This window comes from Pongo abelii, chromosome 6 (assembly GCF_028885655.2).
Source record: "Pongo abelii isolate AG06213 chromosome 6, NHGRI_mPonAbe1-v2.0_pri, whole genome shotgun sequence".
Lineage (NCBI taxonomy): Eukaryota > Metazoa > Chordata > Mammalia > Primates > Hominidae > Pongo > Pongo abelii.
Window position 1 is genome coordinate 2836110 of NC_071991.2, and position 21367 is coordinate 2857476.

General features: G+C 45.0%; 1 protein-coding gene across 2 annotated transcripts in view; it reads right to left on the reverse strand.

Moving 5' to 3' along the window:
• Positions 1–21367, reverse strand: part of GNA12 (G protein subunit alpha 12) — a 124677-nt gene that overhangs the window by 52985 nt on the left and 50325 nt on the right. The window lies entirely within an intron of this gene.

Consider the following 21367-nt stretch of genomic DNA (forward strand, 5'->3'; position numbering starts at 1 on the left):
CAAAGGACTCATATCGAGAATTCCCAAGAAAATGACCAACAACCCAACAGGGCAAAAGATTTGCACAAACCTGTTATAGAAGAGGATATCCCACTGGCCAACAGATGTACAAAAGGTGCCAAACATGCCGGGTGTGGTGGCTCACGCCTGTAATCCCAGCACTTTGGGAGGCTGAGGTGGGCGGATCACAAGGTCAGGAGATCGAGACCATCCTGGCTAACATGGTGAAACCCGTCTCTACTAAAAATGCAAAAAATTAGCCAAGCGTGGTGATGGGCGCCTGTAGTCCCAGCTACTTGGGAGGCTGAGGCAGGAGAATGCCATGAACCCAGGAGGCGGAGCTCGCAGTGAGCCAAGATCGCACCACTGCACTCCAGCCTGGGCGACAGAGTGAGACCCCGTCTCAAAAAAAAAAAAAAAAAAAAAAAAAAAAAATGCCAAACTTATTTAGTCAGGCAAGTTCTTACTTAGAAATGCAAAGTAAAACATCAATTGATACCCACCAGCAGGCTTAAAATCAGGAGGACAATGCCAAGTGTTGGTCAGAACGTGGACTAACTCTCCCACACTGCTGGAGAGACTATAAACCAGTACGGCCAGCTTGGAGAAATATTTGGCAAACCCAGCAATCCCACTCCTAGGTATATTTCCAAGAGAAATCAGTGCATATATCCATTAAGAGACATGTCCAAGAATGTTCAAAGCAGCTTTACTCACAATAGCCAAAAACGAGAAACAAACACCATGTCTGTGAACAGGAGAAGGAATAAATTATGGTGTATTCATTTAATGGAAGGCTATATAGAAAAAAGAAGAAAATACCAATCCATATAGCAACACAGATGAATCTCTCAGTCATTAAGCAAAGAAGCCAGCTAAACGATTCCATTTAAACAAACTTCAAAAACAAGCAAAACACTAATCTACAGTGATGGAAGTGAAACTAGTGTGGTCACCAGGAGGAGTGGTATCAATGGGGAAGCAGCGGGAGGGACTTTCTTGGATGCTGAAATGTTCTTTCATGTGGGTGGTGACTGTGTGAGTAGATACATACATAAATCTCATTGTGTTGTATACACCTAAGATTTGTGCATTTTGCACACGGAAGTTATACTTCAATTAAAATGAATAAACAAGGCTGGGGGCGGTGGCTCACGCCTGTAATCCCAGCACTTTGGGAGGCTGACACGGGTGGATCACCTGAGGTTGGGAGTTTGAGACCAGCCTGGCCAACATGGCAAAACCCCTTCTCTACTAAAATACAAAAATTAGCCAGGTGTGGTGGTGGGCATCTGTAATCCCAGCTACTCGGGAGGCTGAGGCTGCAGTGAGCCAAAATCACACCACTGCACTCCAGCCAGGGCGACACAGTGAGACTCAGTCTCAAAAACAAACAAAAAAACCCAGAATGAGATACCTCTACACAGCCACCAAAATGGCTATTTGAAAAAGAGGACAAGTGTTGGTGATGAGGTGGACTAATGGGAACTTGGCCTCTGCTGGTAGAGCACAAATGCAAACACTGTGAAAAATCCATGAACACTGAACCCAGGCACACCTGGATGCCCCAGCAAGTCCACCCCTGGATAGCCCTGAGGGAAATGCCTACATCTCTTCACCAAAAGACAGGTTCTTGAATAGCTATGGTAACATTTTTGTAATGATGCTGAGCTGGCGTCTACCCGGATGACCATCACCAGGAGGGCAGGGAACCCAATTGTGGGACATTCCCAAAATGGAATTACCATGCAGCAACAAGGATGAACGCGCCGCAGAACGGATGAACCGCACAAAACGAAATGGTGACAAGGAGGAGCCAGTTACACAGGAGTAAATACCATGTGAGGCCACAGATGAAGCAGCAATGCAGAAATACCCATTCTACAGAACAGCCGGTGTTCACGGTCAGAACTGGTTACTTCTGGAGAGCAGAGGTGGTATAAAGATGAAAGGGGTTCTGGGGCAAAGGTCATTGTTTCCTGAGCTGGCTGCAGGTCACACAATGTGCTCAGTTTGTGAAAACTGAGTTAATATAGATGCACTTTTATTTCTATACATGTATATGCATATATACACACATGCATGCACATATATATGTGTGTATATCTATGTAATTCTCCAATAAAAACATTTTTTAAATGAAATAGGGAAAGGTAATAGGTAGTGGTGGGTGGCGTTTTGACTTTAATCAGGATTGTCAGGTAAGATTTCATGAAGATAACATCTGAGTCAAAACCTTGATGAGATAAAGGAGGAAGTGCATTCCAGGCAGAAGGAACAGCAAGCACAAGGACCCTGATGGCGCTGGGAGGCCCTGAGTGTGCAGGGAGCAGCAGGAAGGCCAGTGCACCTGCAGCAGTGACGGAGAGGAGGGGAACAGGAGATGGGCTTGCCGAGGCAAAGCGGGGGTCCAGGTTGCTAATGTGTCAAATGCTTTAATGATATAAGGGTCAAAAAAAGTACAAGGTTTGAGAACCCACAGTCAACACGTGTCACTGAATCTTCATTCCTTTTGCCCTTACAGGTATGTCTTCCTTTTTATATAACTTCTTTCAAAGGTGAATAAAACCAGGCAGGTATAAGAATAAACATACGTACAAAGCCCAGGCTACTTGTTTATCCCCCCTTTTAAACACTGTCACATATTTATGCAGCTATCTGTGTTACTGAGCCACCTTCTTACCCGGGGTTGGGTTCACTCATGCACAGTGGTTGGCACAGCAGGTAGTCAAGATACGAGAATCAATATTAGTAATATTCTAAAAAGAGTATGAATTGCACAATTTAACTTACCGACATCCCTTCCAAATTTGGTGGTAACAGACGTGGCTTAAAGAGTCAAACAATTTGGACTTTTCACTATGTTATGAGTTACTTCCCCTCTATCATAGATGACTAACATCTTTCAAGTTTTTGGATAGACAATACATGCACAGAATACAAAATTAGTAACAGGGGAGGAGGACGCTAGAGAAACCAGTGTCTCAGCTCCCCAGCTCTCCTTTCTGTAGGCAGCCGCTGCAGCCAGCTTCCAGAGTGTTGAGGTTTGATTTGAATAGGCTTAAGTTATCCTTTCTCTGGTGCTAGTATGCTGCTTTTAATTTTGCAGCCTCATTTAGGGTTAGATACGGTCATATTAAGTTGATGGGAAGGAGACAGAGCCAGCCTGAATGTCCTGGGTGATGAGGATTGAAGTCATGGGGTCTAAAAAGGTTCTGGAAGATGAACGATGAACCGAGAGGAGGAAAATCATCTGCAAATAAAGCCTCGATTCCTGATCCCTTCTATCTTAGCCACAGCAGCTCAGGAAGACCATCGTGCCCAGTGTCTCAAAAAGGCCTGGAGCCAAAGCACTCTGCCAGCTCTTTTCATAAACGCAGAAGCAAAACAGAGCTGCCTGGTCTATGGACATCTGAGAAACTTGGATACTGAACGCCTGTGTCCTATCCAACAGCCTGTTCTAACGTGGTGGGTTTTCTTAGGAGAAGACATCTGCCATTAAACTCTGCCTATGAATTAGAGGGCCAGGCTCCAAATCACGTCAGGAGTGGAAGAGACCTCAGAGGCTCATCAGTGGCTCTCAATACAGGCCAGGCTCATAATCACCTAAGGAGCCTCCCACAGAGCTGGCAGAGCCCTCCCCTCCCTCCATCCCCCACACTACCTAGACAGGTTACCCAGGGGCACAGGGCCCACACCTGTGCTGTGGAAAAGGTCCGTACAGCTAGGCTTGATGCAACCATTCTGCCTGCCAGCTGGAGAGACAGAAACTGCCAGTGGCTATGGGGCAGCTCCCCTGGTGGGAAGGCCCTGGACACAGCTAGCAAGTATAGCCCTGGGGGCTAACAACGGGTCTTTTGATTTTTTTTAGAGACTGGGTTTCACTCTGACATCCAGGTTGGACCGCTCATTGCAGCCTCGACCTCCTGGGCTTGAGCAATCCTTGCTCAGGCTGGTCGACTTCTAGGCTCAAGTGATCCTCCCATCTCAGCCTCCCAAAGTGCTTGGATTACAGGCGTGAGCCACCGCGCCCAGCCAACAAATGGGTCTTAACTGGAGTGAACACTGACTGTGGACTGGGCTTTGCTTGCCTGGTGGAAGAGGCCAGTGCTCAGAGTGCTATAGAAAGAACAGAACAGAAGACACTGCTCAGATCTGGACACCGACCGTCATTTCCTCAGACCAGGGGACACACGGCACATCCCAACAATGGGCAGAGAGGTGTCCAACAATGGGCAGAGAGGCGTCCTCCTTGGAGTGAGTCTGACAGAGCAGCGGAACGGGCAGTTAAAACCCTGGCTAAGACAGGGGTGATGAAAGCATGAACGGCTGGCCCACATTCAACATAAGTGCGGCTAAAGGACGTCCCGACTCGATGTTCCTGTTTTGTGTATCAGGGAAAGAGGGGCTGGGAAGGAGGCTGGTGTGACTACACAATTCTTGCTGAGAGAGGAGCAGGCTGGCATAGGGATTACACATTTTTCTTCCTTCCTCGCCTCACGTCAGCTTGGCCACCCTGCTCCCACTTGGTGCAGTGGTCCTAGGACCAGGTCTTGCAACCCCAGTGCTGGAAGCAGAGCTGGTTCCTAAGCAAGAAACTGTACTGTTTTTAAACCTTATGTCAGGGCCAGGAGAGGTGGCTCATGCCACTAATCCAAGGACTTTGGGAGGCTGAGGTGGGAGGATCACTTGAACCTATAAGTTCAAGCCTGCGGTGAGCCGTGATCACGCAACTGTGCTTCAGCCTGGGTGACAGAGACTCCGTCTCAATAATAAAATAATAATAAACCTTACATTGGAATTCCAAGGACCTGATGGGGGTGGGTTGTGCCTTTACCCCATCTGGGAGAACTGGGGTTCACAGTGACTGCAGCTGTACTTCCTGGTGGTAAATACAGCCCCCTAGTCCTGCACCTGTGTAGCCCTACCCTATCTGAATGGGAGTCGACTGAGGGGAGACACTGGCTAGGTTATTGCTGCCTGCAATCCAGACCAGCACAGTAACTGAACCTAATGCTCCTTTCAAACGTGGATGCTTGGGTATAAATGAAGAGAAGGAGGACTAGTAGCAGAGGGTAACGGAATGAATAAATGGGCCATATGATAGAAATTCAATGGTATATTAATACCTCAAAAGCAGCTTTAGAACAAGAGATGATATTGTCTCTTAGTTCAATTATACCAGATGCCTGAAAGGGCGAAGCTATATGTTTGGAAATGGAAAGGAAGACCAAATGTATACTTCACAATATCACAACACTGTTATGAATGGAATGGCTGTGCCTCCCCAAATTCCTATCCCTAATCCCCAGTGGGATGGTATCTGGAGGTGGGGTCTTTGGGAGGTGATTAAGGTTAGAAGAGGTCATAGGTGGGAGCATGATGTGATTAGTGCCCTTATAAGAAGAGGGAGAGACATCAGAGCTTCTCTCTCTCCACCATGTGAGGAAGCAGCAGGAAGGTGGCCGTCTGCAAGTCGGGAAGAGAGCCCTCACCAGGAACCCCACCGGCCAGCACCTTGATCTTGGGTTCCCAGCCTCTGAACTGTGAAAAATAAATGTCTGTTTTCAAGCCACACAGTGTATGGAACTGTTATGGCAGCCCCAGCTAAGACAGAAAACATGATGAAAATACTACTCCTGGGGAATCTGCCCACTCAGATGTGAAAGGCTCATAAATAACAACTCAGATTTATTTCTAAACCTTGAACTCATAAGCAAGGAAATTTTAAAAAGATAAACTAAAACTTTTGAGGTGTCCCTGGTGATCCCAGCAAAGATGTCTTCCAACTTCAGAAGAGGAGGGCCTTTCAATCTCTTATTTACCAAACGGCAAATCACAACTGCACTCCCATCACAGGAATGCCTCCAAGGAAATGCTCAAACTCGAGCTACACTACACCGCCTTAGCCCGAGCTTTTCCAAAGACTCGCTGGGATACACGTGTCCAGTTGTTAATACTGCTCTGCCAGAAGGTTTAGTGAGAAGAGACTTAAAAAAAGCATATTTCACCACAATTTTTTCCAAAAAAAAAAAAAAAAAAAGAGAAAAGAAAAAAATCATAACAAGTTAATAAATCAAGCATTTCATTTGACTTAAATGCAAAATTCTCACAAAACCTCTCCTAAGAACAGCCAGAATAGGGCAGGCCTTGCTTTTTCACAAGAGCAGGCTGGCTTCTGAGTGTCCGATCACCACTTACAGATTGCATCAGCCCATCTGTGCCACCTCCCTATCCCTTTTGAGAATTTCATCTTTCATTCAAAACCACCCAAGTTAAAGTCTAATTTCTTCCATGACACACCAACAGCTCCCTACTTACATGGGGTTGGAGGCTAAATTCTGATCATCTCTCCACAAGTTGGGTAATACAGGCCCCCACTTCAGGAGTTCAGACCCCTGGCTCTCAGGGAGATGAATGGAAGAAAATCGCTCCTCCTATAGCTCACAGCCCACTGCTGATCACAAAAGAAATTCGAAATCAGGGAGCCAGGTAGGTAAACAAATACTACTTGCTAAGCATGGTGCTAGATGTTTTCACATCTCTCAGAGTCAGTCTAAAAGGAGGGTATTAATACCGCCTTCCTTGATAGCTAAGGACTGAAGCTTCAATAATATGTAGCGAAAATGGTGAGAGTCCAGGGCTCTTCTCATTCCCTGGGCTTTACTCAGTTCTTGTGGAAGCTGATTAAATTTGTTGAAATCTGGTAAAAGTGGATGGGGAATGGGGTTGATACTACCACCTTTTGAAACTTTCAGATTAATGGTACGTTATATTTAACCAGAATTACTTCAACTGTAAGCCTTCTTTCAGGAATAATACATAAACTTTATGGGAGGCCGAGGCAAGAAGACTGCTTCACAGTGAGACTATCTCTACAAAAAATAAAAATAAATTAGCTGAGGCTGGGCATGGTGGCTCCTGCCTGTAATACTAGCATTCTGGGAGGCCGAGGCGGGTGAATCACTTGAGCCCAGGAGTTTGAGCCCAGCCTAGGCAACATGGCGAAATGCTGTTTCTCTATAAAAAATTAAAAAGCCTGATGTGGTGGCATGCCTGTAGTTCCCCAGCTACTCAGGAGGCTGAGGTGAGGATTGCTTGAGCCCAGGAGGCAGAGGTTGCAGTGAAACACGATTGCGCCACTATAATCCAGCTTGGGTGACAGAGCCAGACCCTGTCTCATAAATAAATCAACTAAATAAGTTGGGTGTGGTGGTGCACACCTGTAGTTCTAGTTACTCGAGAGGCTTAAGTGGGAGAATTGCTTGAACCTGGGAGTTCGAGGCTACAGTGAGCTATGATCACGCTACTACACTCCAGCCTGGGAGACAGAGAGAGACTCTCAAAAAAAAAAAAAAAAATTCCTGTCACATTAATTTTTATAATTCACTCTAAAATTGTTCTCATGGCCTTTTCTGATTATAAAAATACTTGATTTTTAAAAACTTTTTAACTTTTTAAAGACAGAGTCTTGCTCTGTCACCTAGGTTGGAGTGCAGTGGTGTGATCTTGGCTCACTACAACTTCAGCCTCCCGGGTTCAAGTGATTCTCATGCCGCAGCCTCCTGAGTGGCTGCATTACAGACATGTACCACCACGCCTGGATAATTTTTGTATTTTTAGTAGAGATGGGGTTCTGCTGTGTTGGCCAGGCTAGTCTCAAACTCCTGGCCTCATGTGATCCGCCCGCCTCAGCCTCCCAAAGTGCTGGGATTACAGGAGTGAGCGAGCACGCTCGGCCAATAATACATGTTTGGCCACAATTAAAAATAAAAATAATTTAGAAAGTGAATGTTAAAAATAAGAAAAACAAATAGAACAACTGAGGTAGCTCAGTGGATGTACTTACACTAGGTACTAGTTTTTTATGCATTTGTGTATATATACATATATAAGCCTGTTTTCCTTTCTAAACAGAAACAGGATATATATTTTGCTACTTAACTTGCTTTTTCACTTGATGCATCAGGGACTTCTTTCCATGTCAATATATAGAGTTCTCGCTCAGCTTTTCTAACCGCTGGACAATATTCAATCACATGGTCAGTATTCCAATGTACTCAACCAACCCCTACTGGTGAATAATTAGGTTGTTTCCTTTCTGTTTTTATAAGCAATAGAATAAACATCCTTGCAAATAATCTTTGCATATTGATCTGATTTTCCTTTTTAAAATTATTATTGTAAATTGTAACACAATGTAGGAAAAATGCATAAAAGATACATGCACTAACCGATAAAATAGCAATCACTAAGGTCAAGAAATGGACTGCAACCAGCACCTCAGAAATGCCCTTATCAAAACACTCGCTCTGTCTTCTAGAAGCAACCACTGTCTTGATGCTAGTATCCTTTCCAGTAGTTTTATCTCCTGTGTATGCACTCTTCAACAACGTGGTTGAATTCTCAATGTAATCACACTATATATGTGCTTATGTATGAATGTAAACACACTATATGTATTCTTTTGTGTCTGATGTCTTTGGGCCAACATCATAATATTTGTGAGATTCATCATACTGCTGAGAGCTGTCCTCTGCTCACTTTTCCTGCATTCAGAAATAAAAAAAAAAAAAATTTACTCACCCATTTTACTGTTAAGGAACATTTGGATTTTTCCAATTATATATAATGCTATGAACATTTACATACATGGCTTTTCATACCTAGGATTGGGATTACTGAGCCACTGGAAACACATATCTTAACTTTAGTAAATCATACCCATCTGTTTTCCAAACTAGAGAAACTAACTTGTGTTCCCACCGGCACTGTAGTGTATGAGAGTTCCTGTCATTCCATATCCTTGCCAATTCTTGGAATTGTCACATGTTTAAATTTTTGCAAACCTGTGAGTATATCATAATATCATCTCCTCTTCTCAGAAGTGCCTATTGAAAGCCGTAACTCATATTGAATTGCCTATTTCTGGATACTCACACCTTTGTAGGTTACAGACAGCAAACTACTTCACTGTCACAGCTGGTGCTATCTTTGGATATACAGAAGTTCTTAATTTGATGGGAGTCAAATTATTAATCTTTTCCTCTTGGATTTGTACTTTTAGTTCTTTAAGAAATTCTCTCCTACATCAAGATCACGAAGATTCTCTCATATATATGTGTGTGTATATATATATATATACACACACACATACACACACACACACGCACACGTTAGATACATGGTTTTGCCTTTCAAATTTGGTCTCTAATCCATTTCAAAGTGTGTGTGTGTGTGTGTGTGTGTGTGTGTGTGTGTAGGGTCCAATTTCATTGTTCTTTATGTGGTTTGACTACTTATCTAATTCTGCACCAATACCTCCACTGTATTGAAGTTTTTAAAAAGATAAATCTTAATATCTGATAATTAGAGAAAGGGCTAGCAAACTTTTCCAGTAAATGGCCAAATGGTAAATATTTCAGGCTTTGTGGGTCTAAAGACATGTAGCTGTCTTTACTGCATATTCTTTTTTGTCAAGCCTTGAAAAATGTAAAAAACATTCTTATTTCATGGGTGGGCATACAAAAATAAGCTACGTGAAATTTAGCTTGCAGGCCAAAGTTTGCTAATCTCTGTGATAGAGCAAGTCCATGTTATTCTTCATCAATAACAACTACAACCTGATATCATTACTCCTCAAGGGAATGCAAATCAAAACCACCATGAGGAAAAGAAAACAAAGCTCGAAGACTCACAGTTCCCACTTTGAAAACTTACTACCAAGCTACAGTAATCAAAGTGGTGTGTTCCTGGCATAAGCATAGATGTATAGATTGAGAGAATAGAATTTGGAGTCTAGAAATAAACCCAAATATCTATGGCCAATTGATTTTCAACAAGAATGCCATTAAATGGGGAAAGAAGAGACATTTAACAAATTGTGCTAGAACAACTCACTGTCCACATGTAGAAGAATGGATTTGGACCCCTACCTCAAACCATATACAAAAATTAACTCAAAATTTACCAAAAACCTAAATAGAAAATAAACATAAAAAGAAAATGTAGGTGTAAATCTTAATAACCTTGGATTTGGCAATGAATTCTTAGCTTTGACACCAAAAGTAAAAACAAAAGAAAAAAGAGATGTTAGTCTTCATATTATTTCTTAACACGTTTCAAACCTTCCATCAGAAATCACTTTCTTCCTGTTTGAAGTATAGTTCCTATGATTCCTGTTGGGAGGATTTGCTACCCATCAACTCTCTGTGTTTGAAAATGTCTCTGTTCTGCCTTTGATTTTACAAAACTCAATTAGACTGAGAGTTAAGCTCTCTTGTAGACACCACCTCGAGATATCATTCCACTCTTTCTGGCACCTGCTGTAGCTATTGGGAAGAAAGCTGTCAAACTGTCACTCCTTGAAAGTTCACGTCTACCTTTTTCTGTAGCTGCTTTTAAGATTTTCCTCTTTGTGTTTGGTTTTCTGCAGTTTTATTATGTCTATAGTGTTTTTTTTTTTTTTAATCTTGCTTGGGATTCACTGGGTTTCTTGACTGTGTTTGATATGATTTACCAGCCACTGTCACTTCAAACATGGTGCTGCCCTGACTTTTCTTCCTGTGACTCTGTGTTAAATGTGCATTACACCATCTGACCCCGTCCTCCTTCCTCCTGACCTTTTATATTCTCCCTTTTTGTCTCTCAGCTCTACATTCTTGATACTTTCTTCCATTATTTTTTCTAGTTTACTAATACTTTGTTGCCTAACATAGCCATTGAGTTTTTTAGTTTTAAATGTTCAATTCTAGAATTTCTAGTTTGTTCTTTTAAACATACGCCATGTCACTTTAAATAGTGTCCAGTTTTCTAACTTTTATCTTTAAACAAGTTAGGGCAGCTGTTTAAAGACTGGTGTCTGAGTCCAATATCTGAAGCATGTGGGTCTGACCCCACCGTCTGCTGCAGCCTCTGGTTCCAGGCACTGTGTTGTGTTCCTGGGAGTCTGGCTGTCTCTGTGATGCCCCTGCCCCTAAGAAACCATCTGTGGGGAATCTCCATGGTTTAGGGTTAAAGTGTCTTTCCAGAGAAAGTTGGCTTCTACCAGGCACTTGGGTACGTTATCTGTTTGGTGTCACTTTAAATTGGATCCATCGCACAGGGGTTCCCTGGACTGCCATGGTGCTGGGTATGTGGGTACAGGTCTGCCAGGGAGCTGGCCCATGGCTGGGATTTAGTTTGTCTCCTCCCTCTCCCTGCCCTGCCTCTCTGCTGTCCCCTCTTTGTGCATATCCTTTCCATTCATCCTCACCCTCTGAGGTCCCCACTCATTACAGAGCAGTCTATCAGATCCCCCAACTTTGTTTCCACTTCGGGACCCCCAAAAGATCTGTCAGAAACTGCAGCTCAGGCTCTGCTTCTCCCACCAGGCTCTTGTAGGGTTTCGCCTGGTGGTGCTTTACAATCCTGTCAGTGCTTAGAGGCTTTAACACATTTATTTATTTATTATTATTATTTTTTTGAGATGAAGTATTGCTCTGTCCCCCAGGCTGGAGTGCAGTGGGGCAATCTCAGCTCACTGCAACCTCCGCCTCCTGGATTCAAGCGATTCTCTTGCCTCAGCCTCCCGAGTAGGTGGGATTACAGGCACCCACCACCATGCCTGGCTTATTTTTGTATTTTTAGTAGAGAGGGTTTCACCACGTTGGCCAGGCTGGTCTGAAACTCCTGACTTCAAGTGATCCACCTTCCTCAGCCTCCCAAAATGCTGGGATTACAGGCGTAAGCCACCATGCCTGGCCTAATAAATTTATTTTTAACATTTTATCTAGCATTTTAAATTATTTTCAGCAGGTCTTTAGATAACTAGCCCACTATAACTAAAAGCTGGAAATCATTTTTATCTCATTTTATTTAATTTAAAATTTAACTTTTATTATTTTATTTTGAGACAGGGTCTTGCTTTGTCACTGAGGCTGAGGTGCAGTGGTGTGATCATGGCTCACTGCAGCCTCAACCTCCCAGGCTCATGGGATCCTCCCACCTCAGCTTCCCGAGTAGTTGGAACTATAGGCACATGCCACCACACCTGGATAATCTTTTTGTATTTTTGGGAGAGAAGAGGTTTTGCCCCATTGCCCAGGCTGGTCTTGAACTCCGGACTCAAGCAATATGCCCGCCTCACCTACCAAAGGGCTGGGATTACAAGTATCAGCCACCATGTCCAGCCAAGCTGGAAATCTTACAATTACTATATTAGGATAAATTCCTGGGACGATGAATTACTGCCAAAGAATAGAATAACACTTTATGTTTTGACACAAACTGTGGAACTTCCTCACTGTATACTCCTACCTTTTATGTATGATAGTACCTACTTCCTGAGACCCAATCAGCCCAAAGCATTATTCTTTAAAATCACTCCCAACCTAGCTGACAAAGCTATTTCAGCATGACTTTAAACTGCGTTTCCACAATGAGTGGCATGGATGATGACCCTCTTCCTTCTTTCCTCCGCGTTCTCCTGGGGATGCATCCCTCGTGTACTGATTCCCAAACGCTCTCTCACTCCTTCAGCATACAGAAAACACCTTTGTTATAGGTTGCAATTTTCTCCGAATTTGTCATTTGACTCTTAATTTATGTTGACTTTTGCCATACAAATGTTAAAAACGTTTATGTAATCAAATCCATCATTATTTTCCTTTAGGGGGTTTCTGGTCTTGCTGCCACATAAAGTATTTCATTATTAACTCTATTACATCACACATTTTTACCCTGGGCTACTATGTACTGGCTTAAGTATCTATGTTAAAATACTTAACACTTCATTTTTTTCCCCTAGAGGAGTAGATTTTTAGAGGTTTATAAGTATGTAATACTCTTCATGATTAATGAAATTAAGGGGAAAGGCCAACATCACAGGCAGAAACACATTAAGTTTCTCACCAGTGCAGGATCCAAGAATAGCAAATACCTCAGCTTCCTGCTTCTGTATCCTCAGGCAAGAGCCACCCCAGAGGAAAAGCAAGTGTCCCACCCGCTCCAGAGCTGGGATCAGCACCCAAATAAGCATGAGACTACCCAGGCTACTCTAAATTCTTCACACGCCTGTCTGGGTCATTCATTAGCTTTGTCACGTCAGGCAAATTTCTTCAAGTCTCAGACCTCAAACGGTGTCAATATCAAATAGGATTTGGTAGGGGAATTTCTCAGGTTCTTCTGACTGTAACAGTTAAGAAAGCTCTGAATCACACTATAGAAGTTAATTTAGCGTGAAAGGTTAAAAACTGTCACATACATACACAGTACCAAACCAAAACTAAGAAAGTAAATTCTGATGGTTTAATATCTGAAATAACTCTATTTTCTCTAGAAATTATTCACTTATTTCTGACATTGTGACTTATCCTATGAGCTAAAAAATGATGCAGTCTTCATGTATAAGTATGTGTATTGTACATGTACATATACACACACATTTTTCAGATAAACAAGCTGTGGTACCTCCATACCAGGGAATACTACTCAGAAATAAAAAGGTACAATGGCTTATGCCTGTAATCCCAGCACTTTGGGAGACTGAGGTGGGTGGATTGCCTGAGTTCAGGAGTTCAAGACCAGCCTGGCCAACATGGCGAAACCCCGTCTGTACTAAAAATACAAAAAATAAATAAATAAATAAATAAATAAATAAATAAATAAATAAATAAAATTAGTCAAGTGTGGTGGCAGATGCCTGTAATCCCAGCTACTTGGGAGGCTGAGGCAGGAGAATCGCTTGAACCCAGGAGGTGAAGGTTGCAGTGAGCTGAGATTGCACCACTGCACTCCAGCCTGGGTGACAGAGCGAGATTCCGTTTAAAAACAAGGTATACTGGAAAGGGGCAGCATGAGGGAGGCCGTGGTGGGAGATGGGTCTGTATTTCGACTGTGGTGTTACACATGTAATAAAGTGACACAGAACTACATGCACACGTTCACCAATGCCAGTCTCCTGGTTTTCATCCCGTGCTATAATCCTGTAAGATGTCACCATTGGGGGGAGACCAGGTGACACACACAAGGACTATCTGTGTAACTTCCTGTGAATCTGTAATTAGCTCAAAATGAAAAATTGAAAAAAAGAAAAAAGGGAGTTGGAAAAAACGGGCACCTGGCAATAGACTGGTACGAATCAAAAGATGCTTATTCCCAAAGAACAATAAAGCAGCAAAGAATGTCAATAGCCAACTAAGAAGAGAATAAATGTAAATGGCCAATAAACATATGAAAAGAACCAATGATTATGAAAAGTTCGACTTACCAAGCTGGCAAAACTTATAGAAAACTAAACATATAAACATATTATATCTCTGTCTGTCTGTCTATCTATGGAAGACCAAGCATATAGAAGTCTAAAGCCATATAGCTGAGGTATGGGGAAAATCCTCTCATGCACCTGGTAGGGGGGCTGGTGCGATTTGCTGACTTTAGTTTTCACTAATTTCAATTAGTGTTTAGTTAAACACTAACTGAATGCTTGAGAAGTCAGCTAGTCCCTGACCAGCACAGACCAGGACTGATGCTGTCTCTGGGGCAGGTGTCTCTGAACTGCTATAACCTCTCCCTGCCCCATTCAAGATGGCGACTCTGGGCATCCCCAACCCACCATGCCCATCTCGAGACCTGAAGGAATGAGGGGTGATGGCCTTCATGGGGAGACTGGGGACTCTGGGTCTGAAACATGTCTCCTAGCAGAGAGCAAAGCCCCCGGCAAGGAAGACACCAGATGCCACTGTGAGTGACACCATGAACACGGGGTTCAGCTCTGTGTCCTCTGCCCTCCAGGGGCAGGGTCCAAACACACAGAGGCAGCCTGGGCGTACTCACAAAGACAAGCGATGGGCTCCCCAGTAAGCACCCCAAATCCACAGACAGAACACAACAACTCTGGGGCTCGCTCTTCCTCAGGGCAGACACACCAGCAATCCTGAAGCTGCGTGAGCAATAGGCGAGGTGGCCTGTGAATCCCTCCCGGTTCTAGGGTGTCTGGAAACTGACCGCAGCTCACCGCCTCCGCCTCCGTCACCTACGTTACTTCAAGAGCCTCCACGGGACCCTCACTTTTATTATCAACATGGTTGCCAACGCAATCCTATTTAGGTGTAAGTCAAACCACAGCACGCCTCTCGCCAATTCCTAAGTCCTTCCGGCAGCCCTCAAGGGCCCCTCCACAGGCACCACGAGCTGTCGCCTGTCACCCACCGCTCTGGCCCACCTCCCGTAAGCCTCCCTGCTGCACTCTGGAGCACGAAGCCTGCTCCCGCCTAGGGGCGTCTGTGCTTGCCATTCTTCCAGCTAGAACACTCTTCTCCCTTCCCCCAGGCACCTACCGTCTTCTGAGCTTTCCGGGAAATGCCACTCTGGGAAGCTACGTTGGTGAGAGCTAAAGCCAAGACACAGAGGCTTAAACAAGACAGGCTGAAGGCCGCTTCTGTTGTGGGTCCACGCTGACCGCTCAGATTCTTGACACTGGCCAGGCATCGGGAAGGGGGAGAGGTTGGGGGTAAGTGTCATTTCGCCCCTAGAGCAAGGCCCAGCACTCAGTCCCACAGCTATGCTAAACCACAAGAAGGCAGAAAATCTAGTCCAGATTTGTGGTCATCTTCTCAACTCTGTTACCACGGCAGAGGGAAAACAAATGCCAGGGCCGGGCACCATGGCTCACGCCTGGAATCCCAGCGCTTTGGAGGCCGAGGAGGGAGGATCACCTGAGGTCAACAGCTCGAGACCAGCATGGCCAATGTAGCGAAACCCTATCTCTACTAAAAATACAAAAAATTAGCCGGGCATGGTGGCAGGCGCCTGTAATCCCAGCTGCTCGGGGGAGGCTGAGGGAGAATCGCTTGAACGCAGGAGGCAGAGGTTGCAGTGAGATGAGATTATGCCACTGCACTCCAGCCTGGGCAACAGGGCGAGACTGTCTCCAAAAAAAAAAAAAACAAATGCCAGCAAAACCAGAGAGCCAAGAATATGTGGAAGCTGCTCCCATGGCCACCCCACGGATCCATCCAGGCTCCCCCAGGCTGCTCAGCAGCTCCTCCCCGGGACAGTTTGCTGGCTGTGAGTCTACGCCGCACAGCCTGCCTTGTCGCTGTGGCCAGGTGACTGTGTTCCCGTTCAGGAGACTTCTGAGTACATGTTGGACGGCACGTCTAGGAAGTCACTCTAAAAGAAGAGGGGAGCTCTCCCTCCCCATCCTCCTCAGTCTGGCTGGAATGCAGCTGAGGACAGGAGCGTACACTCTGGACTGAGCAAGAAAAGACACAACTTATATTCACAACTTAGTTACTACTTTAATTGACTGGCCACAATTTCAAAAGCAAGTCATGAAAAACAATAAGTAGTTCCACTTATTCAGGCAATTCTGTACCTAAAGATGCTACTGGCCTGCTCACAGACCATGTTTGGAGAAAGTTAGATAGTGAGGATATTAACTAGGTAGGAAGCAAAGAGCTGTGCAGCCAGGAAAGAAGCAGATGGGGTGATGAACAGTAGGACATGAGGGTAAGGACCAAGACCACCTCCGCCCTGCTGTGACCACACTGCCTCTCTCTGGAGCCCAGGAGAGCTCAGCCGACCTTGCCCCATCTTACCTCCCCTTTTGACAGGGTCTTGTTGTACACACACGTTGCACAGGCTGGAGTGCAGTGGCGTGATCTCGGCTCACTGCAACCTCTACCCCTGGGCTCAAGCGATTCTCCTGCCTCAGCCTCCAGAGTACTGGGATTACAGGCGGCCCACCACCATGCATGGCTAATTTTTGTATTTTTAGTAGAGGCGGGGTTTTGCCATGTTGGCCAGGGTGGTCTTGAACTGACCTCAAGTGATCCACCTGCCTTGGCCTCCCAAAGTGCTCTGATTACAGGCGTGAGCCACCGTGCCCAGACCCCTTCAGGCATGTTTTACATGAGTCACAGTGATTTCTGGAAAAACAACAACTCAGATCTGTGATTTACTGCTCTGACACCTCAGTGGTGCCTCACTCCCCACAGGTGAGTTCAAACTGCTTGGTACATGTGGCCGCAGAGAACGCTGTGACCTCTGAGACCCGCCTGCACCCACCTTATAGCACACAGACCGGGTGGCAACATCCCACCCACTGCTCCAGTTAGGCGGCCCCTACTTCTCCAGTGGTGAGGATAGGGATGCAGAGTTCATCCATGCCTCAACCAACCACGCGCAGCATCTCCCTGGCCACGTGCCAGGTCCCCTCCGTGCTCCTGGTGGTGATGTGTGCGCGTGAGGCCTCATTCTGCTGCCATCATTTTGCAGCCACAGAGGAAGTCAGGCCAAAAAGGAATCAGCACAGAGAAGCCCAGGAAAGCCCAGGAAAGGACAGAGAAATAGCTCACACTGCACATAAAGCTCCCGCCTGTGTCAGTTTTTGGCTCACAAAGCGCCTTTGGTTAAGCCAGTTTGAGCTGGGATTTCTGTGCTTGCATCCACATGCATGCATATACTCTTCTTGCCTAAAGCCTGCTCAACTCGGCAAGGCAGCCCCTGGCTGAGCAAGCTTCTGCCCTGCCGGCTGCTTTCCCAGTCCCTGCCTCTGTCTGCTCCCTCTGCCACCTCACTCCGCACTGTCTCCTGGGTCATCCTAACTGCCTTTAGAAAAGTCTCCTCCAAAGCACCTCTGACCTCCTCCTGCCGGACAGAATTGTCGCTTTTTTCCTTTATGCTTAACATAGCCTGATTATTTTTCAATTATATGTTTTTTGAGACAGGGTCTTGCTTTGTTGCCCAGGCTGCAATCAGTGCAGTGGAGCAATCTCAGCTCACTGTAGCCTTGAACTCCTGTGCTCAAGCGAACCTCCTACCTCAGCCACCGAATAGCTGGAACTACAGGCGCGCAAGACCTTGTCTAGCCTCAATTATATTTGTTACCGCATTTATAACAATTATTTGCTTGCATGTCTGTCTATCCTACAGGTTATGTGAGGAAATGAGACCTGACTTCAGCACAGGGCCTGGCACACAGAAAGGACTCACTGAAAGAATACCCTCCATGGCACAGAAGGAGGACTATGACATACAAATCCAGGTCACATTCAGGTCAGGAGCCACATACCAAAGACACTGATATATCTATGTCATGCCGTTCTAATTAACTAGATCCTAAAATTCAAAGGTACACCAAGGCTGGGCCTGGTGGCATGCACCTGTAATCCCAGCACTTTGGAAGCCCAAGGCAGGAGAATTGCTAGAGCCCAGGAGTTTGAGACATAGCCTGGGCAACATAGTAAGACCTCAATGCTATGAAAAAGAAAAAGTAAAAATTAGCCAGGTGTGGTGGCACATGCCTGTGATCCTAACTACTCAGGAGGCTGAGGTGGGTGGTTTGCCTGAGCCCAGGAGTTCCAGGCTGCAGTGAGCTATGGACCACACTAGCGTACTCCAGCCTGGAAGACAGAGCAAGACTGTTCTTTAAAAAAAAAAAAAAAAAAAAAGGTAAAGAAATAAATGGTATACTCAAAAGCAGATAATTCATGGCAATATCATCCACATACTATATTATAAGCACATTAGTTAATGAGCAAGCTATATTTAAAAATGCTAAATTTTATTAAAAAAGAGGACAGACAGGAAGATAATATTTACATTAGTTATACCGATGACCAAAGCCTTTCTGTTGAGCATCCTGCTACGTCTTACTTAACTTTGTTTTGGAAGGTAAGGTCTAACATGGCGAGATCATCTTCCTTTTAACTGAGCCACAGAAGTGATGCTCATGGGATGTCTGCTGTCTGTGACCAGCAGGCGACAGCAATGGCCGTGCATGGCAAGGGGCCAGTGGGGAAGGCGGCCACGCTGCCTCCTCTATGGAAAGGGAAGATTTCCATCCCCCACCCCGGCCCACCCTGCTCCTCTCAGAGGAGAAAGGGCCGTCACAAGGTAATCACCAGACACAGCCTTTTTTCCTCCTCTTTTTGTTTCTATCTCTGACTGGAATGGCAGGAAAAAGCAAGATGGCAGAGAGAACAGGGAGGTGCCTAGTACCTGGCTGACAGCAATTCTCAAAGCAGCTGCAGCTCTTCACAGGAGACTGTCAAATGCTGTCAGCTGGGGAAGAAAGAAAAGCAAAAAACAAGGTGATGAAGCTTCACCCTAGAAAAGCTTTGACAATCAGGAAAAGATTGGAAGAGAAACAAGGGTCTACTGCAGGGGTGGGGGAGGGGAGCCCTGGGTCTACTGCAGGGGTTGGGGAGGGAGCCCTGGTAACAGTGAATTCAGATGGGTATGTTCTTTCAGTTTTGCTGTAATTGTGTATTTTGACAACAATGACTATTAGGGTCCTACTATCTAGCTATTTTAATAAAATGCTCCATCATTTTTTTTGAAGAATAAAAAGAAGTACAAATGTATAAAGTATAGGAATAACAGTCATGCACCCACCACCCAATAAACAAGAATTTCACATCACCATCTCTGCATCTGGTTATTACAGACTTTACAAATGCATTACTGACTACAACAGTATATTTTCTGTATCTTCACAAAGTCTCATGGTCTGAAGCATAAGATCAAACCAAAGGCATGACTACTGACCCACCTGTGGCCACCTTTCCCTAATCACCCGCCAAGCGCACGTCTAGATTAAAAGCTCACTGGCTGGGGACAGGCTCATGTTTGGTCTTCTTCACTGCTATATCCCCAGCATACAGCACTATGTCTCACACAGTAGGTGATCCATGAATGCAGAATGAATGAATGAGTGAGTGAAGAAAGGGAGAAACAAGCAGACTGGGCTTTCAGGCCCAAATTTCTCACAGTGATTACCAAGATGATGTGGCCTCAGGCACACCATAACTGGTACGGGCTTACTTCCATCGTGACAATACAAGGGCTTGACTTCCTAAATTGGGAGGTCCCTTCCAGCACTGACACCCTGCACCGAGGGAACAGGGCAAAGACAGAAGCCTGTCAAAGCTGCTGCACCATGCCGAATCCTAGACAGAAGCCTCACTCAATATGATCAGCCCCGGACGCTTCTGTTTCCTTCTTTGGAAAATCCTCAATTTCCATCCAAGTTCTAAATGAACGAGAATCTTCTTTCCCAGACTGCATGAGTTTATGGGGAAAAGGGGTAAACCTCAATTTCACACTGAGATATTGACATGTATTTCCCAATTGTTTCTTCCACCCCTGCTCTTTAGGAGACTAAAATTTCCTTTCTACCGCAACCACATCTTCCACTTTCTTTTGATTCTTTTACCTTAACTGTTAAAGTTAACTTGAGAAGGAATGTGCAGATGGAAAGGGGCTAGTAAAAATGTCATCCTTAAGATGCCCTGGAGGACATTAACATTTACAGGCAAAAGCCTGAGGAGAAACAGGCTATTTGTAGGGTCTCAATGTATCTCCCTAAGATATGTGTTAGCAACACAGAGAAAATACTGACTTCCCAGTGGAGAAAGGTGGCCAACAGTGCCTCAACCAAGCGACCCAGGCTTGCAGCACCAGCCACTGGACAGCATCACGCACTTCCTGATCAGATGATCTAAGCAGGGCTCAATAGCACGCCTGCAGTTTCTGTGCCAAAAAAATGCATCCCCTCATCCTAATGACGAGAAAATATCAGACAAACCCAAACAGGAATATTCTACACAATACCTGGCCAGTGCTCTGGACATGTCAACGTCATGAAAGACAAGGAAAGATCAAGGAGCTATCATGGACTGCAGGAGACCAGGGGATACAATGACTAAACACAATGGGGGATTCCAGGCCAGGACCCAGCAGACAGGAGCGCGGGAGGAAGCAGCGGACAGGAGCGCGGGAGGAAAGATGGGTCACATTCAGACAAGGTCTAGTTAATTGATGCTTTCATACCGATGTCAACTTCTTAGTTTTAATAGTTGTATTGTGGTTAAGATGTTAACATTAGGGGGACTTGGGGGAAGAATATAAGGAAATTGAACTAAGGGGACTATTAGCAGACTATATAGCACCTCTCAGATGAATGAGAAAAATAAAAATTACTCTGCAGGAAAAAGATGGGTAAAAGATATGAATAGGGTGGGGCATGGTGGCTCATGCCTGAAATCCCAGCACTTTGGGAGGCCGAGGCGGGTGGATCACCTGAGGCCAGGAGTTCGAGACCAGCCTGGCCAACATGGTAAAACTCCATCTCTACTAAAAAATATAAAAATTAGCTGGTGTGGTGGCGGGTGCCTACAGTCCCTGCTACTCGGGAGGCTGAGGTGGGAGAATCACTTGAATCCGGAGGTGGAGGTTGCAGTGAGCTGAGATGGCGCCACTGCACTCCAGCCTGGGCAACAGAGCGAGACTCCATTTCAATAAGAAAAAAAAAAAAAAAAAAAGGAAAAAAAAAGACATTTCTAATAGCAAAATATGAAAAACAATTCAAAAGTACCTCAGT